This window comes from Tyto alba, unplaced genomic scaffold, assembly GCF_018691265.1.
Source record: "Tyto alba isolate M040663 unplaced genomic scaffold, T.alba_DEE_v4.0 Super-Scaffold_41, whole genome shotgun sequence".
Classification (NCBI taxonomy): Eukaryota; Metazoa; Chordata; class Aves; order Strigiformes; family Tytonidae; genus Tyto; species Tyto alba.
In genome coordinates, this window is record NW_024881317.1 from 14,618,846 (window position 1) to 14,631,658 (window position 12,813).

General features: G+C 38.6%; 1 protein-coding gene across 1 annotated transcript in view; it reads left to right on the forward strand.

Moving 5' to 3' along the window:
- UNC13C (unc-13 homolog C) overlaps positions 1–12,813 on the forward strand; it is a 212,384-nt gene that overhangs the window by 12,283 nt on the left and 187,288 nt on the right. The window contains exon 2 of the mRNA XM_042804059.1: positions 8,503–8,569. The gene's annotated coding sequence lies outside the window, so the exon portion shown is untranslated. The remainder of the gene's footprint in view (positions 1–8,502; positions 8,570–12,813) is intronic.

The window sequence follows — 12,813 nt, forward strand, 5'->3', positions numbered from 1 at the left end:
TAAGAACTCTACAGAAAGAACTGTACAACAAAGGAGAAAAGAGATCTCCCTTGGGAAGAGGAGCAAATGTTTATGAAAAGTTTCATTAGTCTCCTAGTGCTGTGTCATATTTCATCTTTAAGCTGCTTCCCTGAAAGATACTAACACATTCACATGCTGGGTAAACTTAACTGGAATCATTTACTATATTTGCATAGCAATTGATTGGTTACAAACCCATAGCTTGAATTTTGATTGGTTTACAATGAAAGCAGTAAGGTACTTTTTATAAATTCATATTTTTCTTTTTCCATAGAATGGTTTAGGTTGAAAGGGACCTTAAAGATCATCTAGTTCCACCCCCACTGCCACGGGCAGGGTCACCTTCCACTAGACCATGCTGCTCAAAGCCCTGTCCCACCTGGCCTTGAACTCTGCCAGGGAGGGGGCATCCTCTTTCCTCCAGAGTTTTATCCCATGTTACTCTGCCAAGCCAATCCTGGAAGAGACCAAAGTCTGCTCTCTTGAAGTCCAGGGTAGCAAGCTTGTTGTGCACGCTCTTCGCTGCACTAAGGATCTTGAACTCCACCGTTTCATGGTCACTGAAGCCAAGGCTGACCTTGAATTTCACATTCCCCATAAGACCTTCCTTGTTGGTGAGAACAAGGCCCAGCACAGCGCCTCTCCTTGTTGGCTCCTCTATCACTAGTAGAAGGAAGTTATCATCAATGCATTACAGAAACCTCCTGGACTGCTTATGCTGTGCTGTGCTGTCCCTCCAACAGGTATCAGGGTGGTTGAAGGTTCCCCATGAGGACCAGGGCTTGTGAACACGAGGATATTCCTAGCTGTCTATAGAGGGTCTCATCTGCTTGGTCTTTCTGATCAGGTGGCCTGTAACACAGCCCCACTATAATGTCACCTGTCCCTGCCTTCCCTTTAATCCTGACCTGTACACTCTCGGTGTGCTCCTCATCCACGCCCAGGCAGAACTCCAGGCACTCCAGCTAGTTGTCGCCACACAGGGTGACACCCACCCTCCTCATTTCCCCTGCCTGTCTTTCCTAAAGAACCTGTATCCTTCCATTCCAACACTCTAGTCATGGGAGCCATCCTACCACGTCTCCGTGATGCCAGTAAGATCACAGCCCTGCAGACATGCGCACCTCTGGCTCCTCTCACTTATTCCTCATGCTATGTGTGTTTGCATAGAGGCATTTAAGTTGGGCTCGTGATGAAGCTGACTCTCTGGCTGGGATTCCTTTGTGCTGCTCTTCAGGTGCTCTCCTGCTGACCTGTGATCCCAAAAGATGACAAAGCAAACTTCATAATCCAGAATTCCTCAGTTCTATAACATTTTTCAAAATTTGTTCATCCCTAGTCCTCTACTGGTTCCAATTTAATCCTTCTAAATTGCCATTTCCCAATGAAAAAAATGTGTGATTGTACCTCTCTGCTTCCTCTGTCAGTGCAGTTTAATTTTTCAGGTTATGATCATAAAGAGAATTTATCTGATTTCATTTAGTTTGACCCTTTATTCTGGCTGCTGTCCTGTTCATATATGGAAACTATCTTTAATCTTGAGGTCATGTGATTTTCCCAGCTCCATTAACTAAAGCTGTATTATAGAGAGATTTTGTCTCTTTTCACGTCAATAACAAAACTTGTATTTCACATAGAGATCAGTCCGTTCTTTGAAATGGTTAGAGCAGAAATTCAGATCTGGTGTCTATAGGTATGTCACAGTATGCTTCAAAGCCTGTGCAAGAAGTTTGAATGGTACTATGATGGGTATTACTCAAAAGAAGGCAGTGAAACATATATAATTAATTATAATTAAATACGTTATAATTGTTATTAATTAAATTGTAATTGTGTTAGTAAAATTCAGGACAAGCACAACTTATGCACTAAATTCATAGTGCACCAAATTAATGACTGTCAAATACAGAAGTTTAAGTAGTTATTTTCTCCTTTCCCAGTACCAATTCTTAGTTACACAGAATAGTTTACTATCTATGATGAAACAAAAGTTTGTTGGGCCATACTGTAAGTCAGAACACTAAAATAACCTAACTGGTAAATAACTGTTAAAGCAAGTTGTGACTTCCTGAATCAGCTTTAAGAGAGACAGCAACAACCTGTATGTATAGCCTGAAGGGTGAAAACACACTAGGGAAAGTACTTCCCTTGCAACAAATAGTTAATTATGCCCAGGAAGAGGAGGGGTTATCAGGCTGCAGTTACTGATGGGTTATCTTTAGCAGCTGTGCAGATAATGGACTTGGCTAGTGGTTTTTCTAAAAACAAGCAGGAATAGGCACCTTCCTTCAGGAAAATATGAAGATCAACATCAGTATGAATCATGCCTACGAAAATCTTGGAAAAAAGTGGAGGTAATATTTGAACTTGGAAAAAAATTGAGTTTCGATATGGGGCTAAATGCATACCTTGAAACTTCATTCATTTTCTCTAGACATGAGTCAAAAGATGTAGGTCTTATAAAAGACTTAATTTCTTAATGATTAGGTAAGTAAGAAAAATTCTAAGAACTTAACTGAAGCATATGTGTAAATGTATTTTAGTTTCTGTTCGTGTGTTACTAAACATTTGGATCTGAATGGTTAGAAAGAAGGTGGATGTTATTGTTGTACTATGTGTTATAGGCAGCTACACAAGGTGATCTCAAATATTTCATTACTGTAGATAATGTTGCTTTCAAAATACAAGCTGCTAAGATAAAATTTAGTACCTTGTCCTGAAGAAACTGAGGCCTCACAATTTTACTTTTAAACCAGACAAAAAATCTCCAAGAACTCAGAACTGTAAACTATTCAAAGTGAAAACCAGCAGTAATATAACTGATGTAAACATATGATTGAAGATGACAATATAGTTACTGGAACTTATAATTGTAGACAATAAGAAAGCAAATGCAAGAGAAAAAAAGTATAGTCAAATTTAAACCTAGAACTTCACTGTAGAGATGAGTAACTGGTTGCTGACCTATAAACAAGTTTTGTTCTCTGTTCTAGTGTTTGGAAACTAAATTTTTAAGTGCAGCTTGAGTATTTGTAAATGGGAACTTGTACAGGGGTATAGATTTAATGCTACAAAAAACATATCTTGGAGTGGTCTGCTTTCTGTTGTCACTGAAACACAAAAACATTTATATGAGGTAGTTGGATAATACTAAATTATCTGAATCTATGAGAGGCTTTAAAAAGTAAGTCTTACTGTGATAGACCTAACTTTGGAAAGCCTAGCTCACTTAATTCTCTGCAATTTTATCAAGTCATTCACTTCCTGTTAACATGATTACAGCTAAGATGGACACATACCTCCTCCAGTTCTTCCTAATGTCTTATTAAACTGCTACTTATTGCAGAGCTTTTCTATGTTGCACTGATTCTTTTATTTGTACTGTAAAATTTAGGCCTATGAAACAAGTTAAAATTGAGTTATCGCTTTATAGTACGATAATCCTTAATGGGATACCATTTTTATAGTTCCACATCCCAGATATACTTTCCAATAAGAATAGTGTTCCTTTCTACTGAGTGCATGAGTTGACTTGAAAACTAGGGATGCAAAGATGTTTTCAGCTGAAAACTATTTCAGTGCAGTCAGCTTCAGATAATCTGGCAGGTGCTGTAACAAGGACAAGCTTATTGTAGCCCAGGTGTATTTAATGCGACTAATGTCACTTTGTCCTGAAGTGCAAGGCTGTGGTAGCAACTTCTGCATCTAGTGCTTTACTGAACCAACAAAGATATTCCCAAAGAATTTGTGCTGCTGCAGTCTAAATGAGTAACAGATGTGTAAATACTACTCCCAAAGATTCAAGTATTTTATGAACTTATCACATTAAATTGTGCATGTTTCAGAATGCAAGAAGCATTAGAAGCATAGTACTTGAAAGTACTCTTTTTGGTATTCTAAGAAACAGAGAAGCCATTCTTCATTTTTATCCTTTCCTATCCTCCTTCTGAACTATAAAAGAATGCAGAAGAAAACTAGAAATTACCATCAGGATCCTTATCCCATACTTTTACAAGAATAACTGTTATCAGAACTTCATTAAAAGCATTTTCAAGAAAAGCAAAAAACAAATAACAGTTTTGTGGTAATATGCTACTGAAACAAAAAAAAAGGGGCCCAAACGATAGGCCTCAAACCAAAGTTGACTTCTGAGTGAATTCCCCGACCAACAACCAGCATCTTATCAGCAACCCTAGGAACAATCCCTGGAAACAATAAATAAACAGGAAGTAACTATAAATCCTAAACGTCAAAAAAACCAGAAACTCCTCAGATGTGTCCGGATCCTGGCCAGATCCGGACACGCCTGAGTGAGGCACGTCAATCTACCAGGTATCTCCTGTGCATTTTGTATAGATTTGTTTGTTAAACTGTATACAAGCCGGACCCTCTCACAGCACAGACGGAGACCCCACCTACGAGCGGACGCCCTGCGTGGGACTTCCCAGTTGCTGGGACAGGCTCTCCCACCCTTCGCTGTGACGGGGCTCCCCAGCTGATGCACGGGTCGGGGTGATGGTAAAGTATGAGGGCAACTGGTGATGTATCTTTCTTAATCACTATAGCTAGCTTCATGTAGTAATGACTAGGTGCATTACCTTGCTTATTCTTTCTGCTGCTTTAAACTAAAGTAAAATAAGCCTATTTCTTGAGCTCATTGTCTGTGTCCTTTGTGTTAACCCCATCAATTGGCAAAAAAGCTACCCAAGTACAACTCTGCTTGATCTGTCCATTAGAGATTGATTTAAGCACAAAATGTTAGTTCCAGCATGACTGTTACTAGTGGGGGAGTAGAAATCGCTGATTAAATAATGTAATAATATGTCATAATAGAGTGTAATTATTTCAGGTTTTCTTCCATAGTTTCTTTCCAGTTATACTCAAAGCTGACAAAATCGACATTAATGATGAATAGTTAGAAATCAATGTAGATGTTCAGGACAGCCTATTGCAAACAAATAAACATTCAGAGAATGCCATTATTTGTCTGTATGTGGCCATGCAACTGCTATGTAATTAACTGCTTTACAACAAAGTCTGTAGTGAGATTTAATTTTACAAGAAATGCCATGAAAATGCAAATCATCGTTGAAATAGTAGACCAATTTTGATGTATCTGGGCAGCATAATTGAGAGGGAAAATAAGTGTCAGTGTAACTTTTGTTTTCTATTAAAAACCCTTAGCTTTTGATAAACCAGACTGAACAGCACTAATCTTTGTCTAGCCTGTGCATTCCTTTGCACATAATGGTCTTCTGTTGGTAAATTGCAACAAGAATGGTTATTTTGATTCTTATGGCTAGGAGCTGTGGAGGTCTGCTAAATTTGAGACACAGTGCATCAAAACTTTGACCTAGGCTGCTTGCTGAACTTGTCATATCTGAATATTGCTGGACTCATTATGAAGCTTCTCCTCTGGTTTTCCCCTTCTCATTGTTGTGAATTGAACTGGTTCAGAGACCACAGTTGGGCATTATGTTGTAGGAACATTGCATCAGTATGATTTTCAGGCACTCTTAAGGTGTTTGTCTTGTTTGTTTTCAAGCGTTTTGGTTGTTCTACCATGGGGAATTAATGGTCTTATTATCAGCTACAATTCTTTTATTTTCCAATTTAATGCTTGTGTGGAATTCTTTTAATCTGCTGTTATTGCTTATATTCTTTGTTTCAAAAAAAATATAGCAGTGTATTTGCCTGGGACAAAATACATTCCTCGTACCTAATTCAGTTAGCAGTACAGATCATTCCCAGCAGTATCTGGTGGTCTGCTACTCAGAATTCCTGTAAACTGCCTGTCATCTGGAGGCTTTATTCAATATTGAAAAACTGTTTTCTGCCAGGTAACTCATTAGTTTTAATAGGTCTCAATAGAAATTTAATAATCATTTGTTGTCTAAATGGGACCAATCACTGTCAACAGGAAGCAGACAGGTAAAAATCTGCTCCTACTCTGTCTGTCTAGGCTGAGTGTATTGAACCACTGTATTTGTCTGCACTGCTCAGCGGTCTGATCATAGACCAATGACTTTCTACAAGTGTTTCAAACCAGTTAAATATTTTTGTCTGACTGTCTATGTTATGCCTCAAAACTTAAGAATACTCTTGACCCTACTTACTTTTAGTTAATGCAGAGAAAGCTGGTTTTCACTGTTCCTTTTGAATCACCACTGACAACCAACTCTCTATCTGACCTTGAGGTTAATTACCCTAATAATCCTTAAGGTTAATTATTACCAAGTATTTCCAGTCTAGTTAACAGCTACAGAAGAGGTGGGCTGATTACTAGTATTGCTAGTAAAAAGAAAAAAAAAAAAAAAAGTGAATAGATGTGAAAAAGCAAAAGGCTGAACCTGCAAACATGCAGCCTCAGAGATGAGGGCAGAGGAAGACAAGTCTCTTCATACTTAGATTGCATGATGTGCACTAAGCTGTGCATATCAGAGAGAACATTTTTCCCCTCAAAATTCCAAAAGTCCAAGATAATTAAGTAGCAATGTGTGGACCTAGGGATATCACTGCAGTATAATATAAATATGCTGCCACTTTGCTTAGTAGACAGGCCACCGCTGTCCTCTGTAGATTGTACCTGTAGAATTGTACTGTATGGTTGTATTTTGCTACTTAACTGTTATTGTACAAGGCAGTATCTTTTGAATTACTTAAGTTCTTGCAAGTGTGGTATAGTGTATACTAACTATTTTAACCTGTGCTTAACAGCCATGAACTGAATTAGTGTTTTTCAGCTTGAACCAACATTCTTCACAGGTGTGGTGAATAGCTGAATAATGACATCGCATTATAATTGGCCTGTGTAAGTGAACTACTTCTGTGTGGGGACAAGCAATTGCATAACAGATTCTTATTTCAAGGATTTGTTAGAGTTCTGTTAATGATGCTTACCTTATCAAATGTAAGTTTTTGTTGTGGTGGCTTTTTCATGGGGAGTGTTGTGTTTTGGGTTTGGCTTTTTTTTTCCACTTCCCTTGTATAGCTTTATTCCAGGCCTTGAGATGTATAAATGTTCTAGGATGTCTTCTCAGTAACTCCTTTAGTGCAGTTTGCAAAGACTTGGTGGTGGTAGCTCTGTGTCTCACAAGGATATGCCTTTACTGAGGAAATTCAAAGATGTCCTTTTATTTTTTTCTCCATTGGTGGTTTGTTTTCTTATATTGGTTGGGGTTTTTTTGTTTCTTTTCTTCTCTCCTCCTGCCATTTGATGTCAGAGACCATGTAATCCTGATTTATGAACCACTATAATCAGGAAATATTTTCCTTTACCAATGTTCTTTTATACCCTGTTAATAAATAACGGGCAGGGATCCAGTCTTTTCAAGCCAGTATACTCTTAGAATTAATGGAACCTCCTGTAAACTGAAGGGGATACTGTGAGCCACTCCCCTCTGCTTGAATGTATCTTATTTGCTTCAGAATGCCTGGATAGGTGGGAATGGTGTCAGAACTGCAGTTTAATATTTTGTTACAGCAGAAAAAAACAGCATATGGAGATCCTGCCATGTGTTGTGCTCTAGTTACTATTTAGTGTCTGCCTATTTTCCCCTGTACACTGAATCAACTATATGTATGCTATGCTCTAACTTTGCAGTCAAATCACCATCAGGTCTGGGGACTCTTCACTGAAACATTCTGTTCTATTTTATCAACTAACAGCCCAAGTAGAGAGTGGCAGGGTAGTTGGAAATTAATGGGGAAAAGATGGGAGAGAAATGTGATTCTCTACATTTATCTTCAGTTGTAATGAAAATAAGACAAAATATTAATTATCAAAACTTTACAAAATATTTTCAACTTGTTATACTTGATTTTTAACATTAAAATCCTAGGAGAGAAACAAAACTGTTTGCAATAAGAATATCAGATTTTCTTGGATTGTTATTTTTATTTGCCTTTTGGAAAAAGTGGGCTGGAGTTGAAAGCAGGGGTACATAAGAGAAAAATACATTAGATGATTTCCTTTAACCTGGTCATTCCCTGCAGCAAACATTGATCTAGCTCATGGTGTCATGTCATTCATCAGGTAGGAATAAAATAAATCTTCCATGTTGCAGGCAAAATAAATCATAATGTTTTTTTCCTCCATTAGTTTCAATAGCTTGTTTGGATTTAATGTTGACAAAGCAAAGCCACTTGTGAATCCACTGACTGAAACAGTACTTAACTGAACAGCTTATATTGACTAGGAGGATGAGAGTGTGTAACTTTGTATCCTCTCTTTTCCTACTAAGTGTAAAGTTACCCTTGTGCTGATACCAGGATAAGTTTTCATAACTTTATATTACGAATAACTTCCACAGAGCTAATATTTTCTAGTATATAGAGGATATTATATACAGAGGAAATGGATGATGATTCTAGCTGACTTTCAGCCACATGTTCATAGACTTATCGGAGCTGTTTTAATTTTTTTTTTTTTCATATGTTACTGTTTTGAGTACCTCTTTTTTTTCCTCCCCCTTTTTCCAGGAGAAATACAGATCAAGCTGATGGAAGTAATTATTCAAAAGCAAGATGGGTCAGGGCTATTCAGAAGGTAAGAGCTGCTCTTAAAACTACCGATGTGTTAATGTAATTTAAAGATTTTTTTCAGATGGAGGGAGAATTTACTATAAGGTTCTAGTTCATGTAAACTGCTGTTCAGTTGCAGCAGGATCTGAGGATGTGACTGCCGAGTTTCTGATAGTTGACACAATTCCTTCCGCTGGTTCTTACATCCATGTCATTCCCTCACCTTGGGATTTTTCTCTTCTAAACAGAAAGAGGATGAGTTTCTGGAACTTTCTTTAGATGCATGAGAAATTATTGTAGTTTGTCCATCATATGTGTTGCATATTAATCCAGAAACCATAACTTCAGACATCTATTTCTGAATAATTTTTGATATTAAGAAGCATCAGTACTTCAGTATTTAATTAAAATGGTTTAAGAATATTTGTTTTAGAATTTCTTCCTAGAAAAATCTTATGAGTTCTACTGATGATAGTATTGCTTAAACAGGCATTTTTTTACTAGATGTGATAATTAGGGGAAATTATTATGATCACTTGCTCTGTTTATGTGGTCAATAATGGTACCAATTATTTTCCTTCTCACTGTTGCTCCAAACTGTACAAACCATTGCCTCACACGAATGGTTGGCAATTCAGACATCATCAGTTTTTGCCCAGGTTGCTCAGTAGTACTGTCTGTCGTGTCGGTTGTGTGCCACTTCTGGTTAAAGGAAAGGAACTAATAATCCAACTCCTGAAATTTCATTTTTTGCATTAAACTGTTCCACTTTGCACAGCAAACATTACCAGCAGACATAGGCAAGCACAGATGTGCAGTCCCTGTGAAGTTTTCTTGCTGTGCAGTTATAACTCTCCAGAGAACAGTTGTTCCCCCTGCCCTGGCAACCTCAGTCAGTATCCTCAATCCCTCTGAAAGGGCTGTATGTGGCAGAGAGGTTGTACACATAGTAGGAACGGAATCCAATTTCTGTAAGTTTGGCAGCACTGCCTTAAGTAACTATTTTTTCTTTCCTCTGAAAAGAGACCAGTGAATGTCACCGGTCAGAGCAGGAAGTCATGTGCCTAAACTGAGGTAACCAACCCTCCAAGAGAATGTATGCTAGAGAAGCACTCCCAGAGCTCTTTCTGAGACAATGCCTGTAATAATAAAAAAAAATTCTATGTTTCTAGGGGACAAAAAAAGTGTTGTCATTGACTGAATGGGCTTTTTTAGGTGTGGTGTTAGGCATTTTCTTGAAGTTTTTTGCTTTTCTGTAATTACGCTTTGGTGTTTTTTGGGGGGGTTTGCTTTTCTGTAATTCCTTTGAAATATCTCAATTCTTTTAAAGCAACCAAACCATTTTGAAGCAATGCTTATAAAGCAGCTGTCTCCACTATACAGTGTTTGAATGGAAATTACTTCACACAGCTCTTTCAGACTGGTGTTTTGAAAGAAGCTTGAGTCAGGTTGTAGAAGACTTTGGATCTTTGGTCTAGTAAATATTTTGTGCATTAAAAGCTACTCCTGCTCACTACTCACACAGTGTGTTTTACAAGGAAAAAACTAGCTTATAGAGGGGATTTGTGTCTTGAATTAGAAAATAAAATACAGAAAAATAACGCCATCAGTTGCCTTCCTTGGCACTGCTGCGAAACTACGCCTGAGAAACACAGAAGTTGTATCTTTAATGTGTACAGTAACCTACCAAAAAAGTGAAGAGTCATGGCCTTATCTTCCTGTTTCATTTGTGTGGAGGCCTTCTGGAAATAGTGCTTATTCTTGGGTGGTGTGCTGTACAATGCCACTTCTAGGCTTTTATGACAAAGCCAAACCTGTTTAGTAGTAAATACTAGTTGAACTCCAAGGTGCACCTTCATCAGTTTCTTTTGAGCTACTTTGTCCCGCTCTTTTGGGGACCAATTCCTATTTCTTTTTTACTGAATTCTGCTGTGTTTATGATAGTTCATAGACTGAACCTGTGTGAAATTAGTGGAAGAAGATATCTGTTTATACTGGGGTCTTGTGGGAAGAGTGCATTTCTGATTCACACAATCTGTTTCTGCATCCTACACTGTCATTGGTTTGATTTTTCTTTTTTTTTTTTTTTTTTTGTGCCAAGTGTTAACTCACTAGAGAAAGCAGGCAGGACAAAGCTTGGTCCAGCCGACATCAAACACAACATTCACATATGCCAAAGAATCCAGTTTTGTCTTGTAGACAGAGGTTACACTAGTCTTAAGATGCCTTTTCAGGATTTCTTATCTGAGCAGTCACCTTTCAGTGCTTGTCTAATTCCTTAGTCAGTGGGATAAATTTATTTCCAAGTTTAAAACCAAATAACTAATGTCTTGTGGTCAGCAACTGTATGATTTGATGAATCAGCTGCATTTTGTTCAGTTAAAAGTGTTTGAATCAAGGAATGTTAATATTGCGCTTCTTCCCACTCCCATTCTTGGAAGTAATTTTGAGGTTGACAGTTAGAAGATGGTTAAGTAAACAAGTTAGGACACATGAGCTGGAATTGTGAGTTTCCACTGTGCAATTGAATTGTTTTCTGTAGCAAAATACTAAAAATATCTCACCACAATGAAATAAGGATAGATTGCTTAGCCGTTAATCTAGGATCAGGTTGGGGCTTTTCCTTCTTTTTTTACCTACCAATTAATTTGGATAAGATCTTTCTCCTGATAGTTATTTTGCCTGAAATACACTTACGTCTTTAGTCCTTTATGCTTCAGTGGATTAGGTTGTGGGTTGCTGTGGTCTTTAGTCTTTGTCTTTTTCTTTCCGAAGACGAACTGGTTTTCAGAAACCAGCATCATCCTATTGTTGATTTAGTGCAGTTGATGTAACATTAAGTGCCACCCTTTACTAAGAAAATCTGAGAGGCATGAAGGATGAATCTCTGCCAATGCCTAATCAAAATAAGCTTTATGTTTGGAAGTACTCTTGTGACTAAAAAGTGGGTATCAACAAAAAGAACATGCAGAACAAGATCAGAAAACTAAACAATCCTGAGATATTTTACAGGGGATATAACATTCACAAAGCTTCACAATGGTGGCAAGCAAACAAATAAAGCAAAATAAGTAATCTTCCATAGAAGGTATTCTCTCTATATAGGTATTTATCCTGTAAGATCCTGCTTCTGCAAGAATGGAACTGTCTCTATCCACAAGGAACTGGAAAAAGAAATAATGACCTTTAGTAACTTCAAGGGATGTTTTTAGGCATTGTAACAGGCTGTATGTAGGATATCCCATCACTGGTAGCCTTTAAGAACAAAGGAATAACAATAATGTTTTGGGGTTTTTAACTATTCTTGGAAGTTTATGGAAGTGGATTTAGCTTGGAACAGAGATGAATGTGTGTGTGTAGATTTCTCAGGTGGGCGGTCCTTAAAATAGACAACTACAAAATACCTGCCCATAAAGGAAAAATAAAGTGCTATTCCTTCAGGTATTTCCTCACAGGTGAAACACAAATGAATTCTTGCTACACTAGAAAATACATAGGTGGCTTAGATTCCAGTAAGAATATTTGGATTGTATGCTTTTAATGCTAACTTGTAGAAATAAGAATTGAATTAGGCAGTTTTGATCAAATATGAGATGTGTTCTGGGTTTGTGTGAGTAGCAGGAGAGGGGGCTACAGTGGTGGCCCCCTGTGAGAAGCTCCCCTGGTTCCAAGTTGGACCCACCACTGCACCAAGGGTGAGCCAATGAGCGATGGTGGCTGTGCCTCTGCAATAATGTATTTAAGAAGAGGAACCTGGGAGGAGGAGTTGTGCAGAGTATATCTGTGCAAACACTGAGGTCAGTGGAAGAGAAGAAAAGGGGGAGGAGTGGAGGTGTGCCAGTGCAGAGCCCCCCTGCAGCCTCTGGTGAGATGGCAGAGCTGCACACTCCTGCCAGCCATGGAGGTCTACAGTGGAGCAGATGCTGACCTGCAGCCTGTGAAGATTCCCCCCTCAGAGAAGGTGTCTGTGCCCAAAGGAGGCCAGGACTTTGTGGGAAGAAGCAGCCCCCAGTGTTGTAGTTTGGTGCTGGGAGGACTGCAACATGTGTGTGACCCACGCTGGAGCAGCTTGGGAAACACTGCAGCCCATGGGAGGGACTCACATTGGAGAAAGTTTGTGGGGGAGTGTCTCCTGTGAGAGGGGGACTATGCTGGAACAGAGAAAGAATGCTAGGAGTCCATTCCCCCCATCCCATCCTGTCATTTGTCCCCCCCACCCCAAGGTGGAAGAAGCAGCGGCACTGACTGCACCCCCCATTCCCTGCCCTC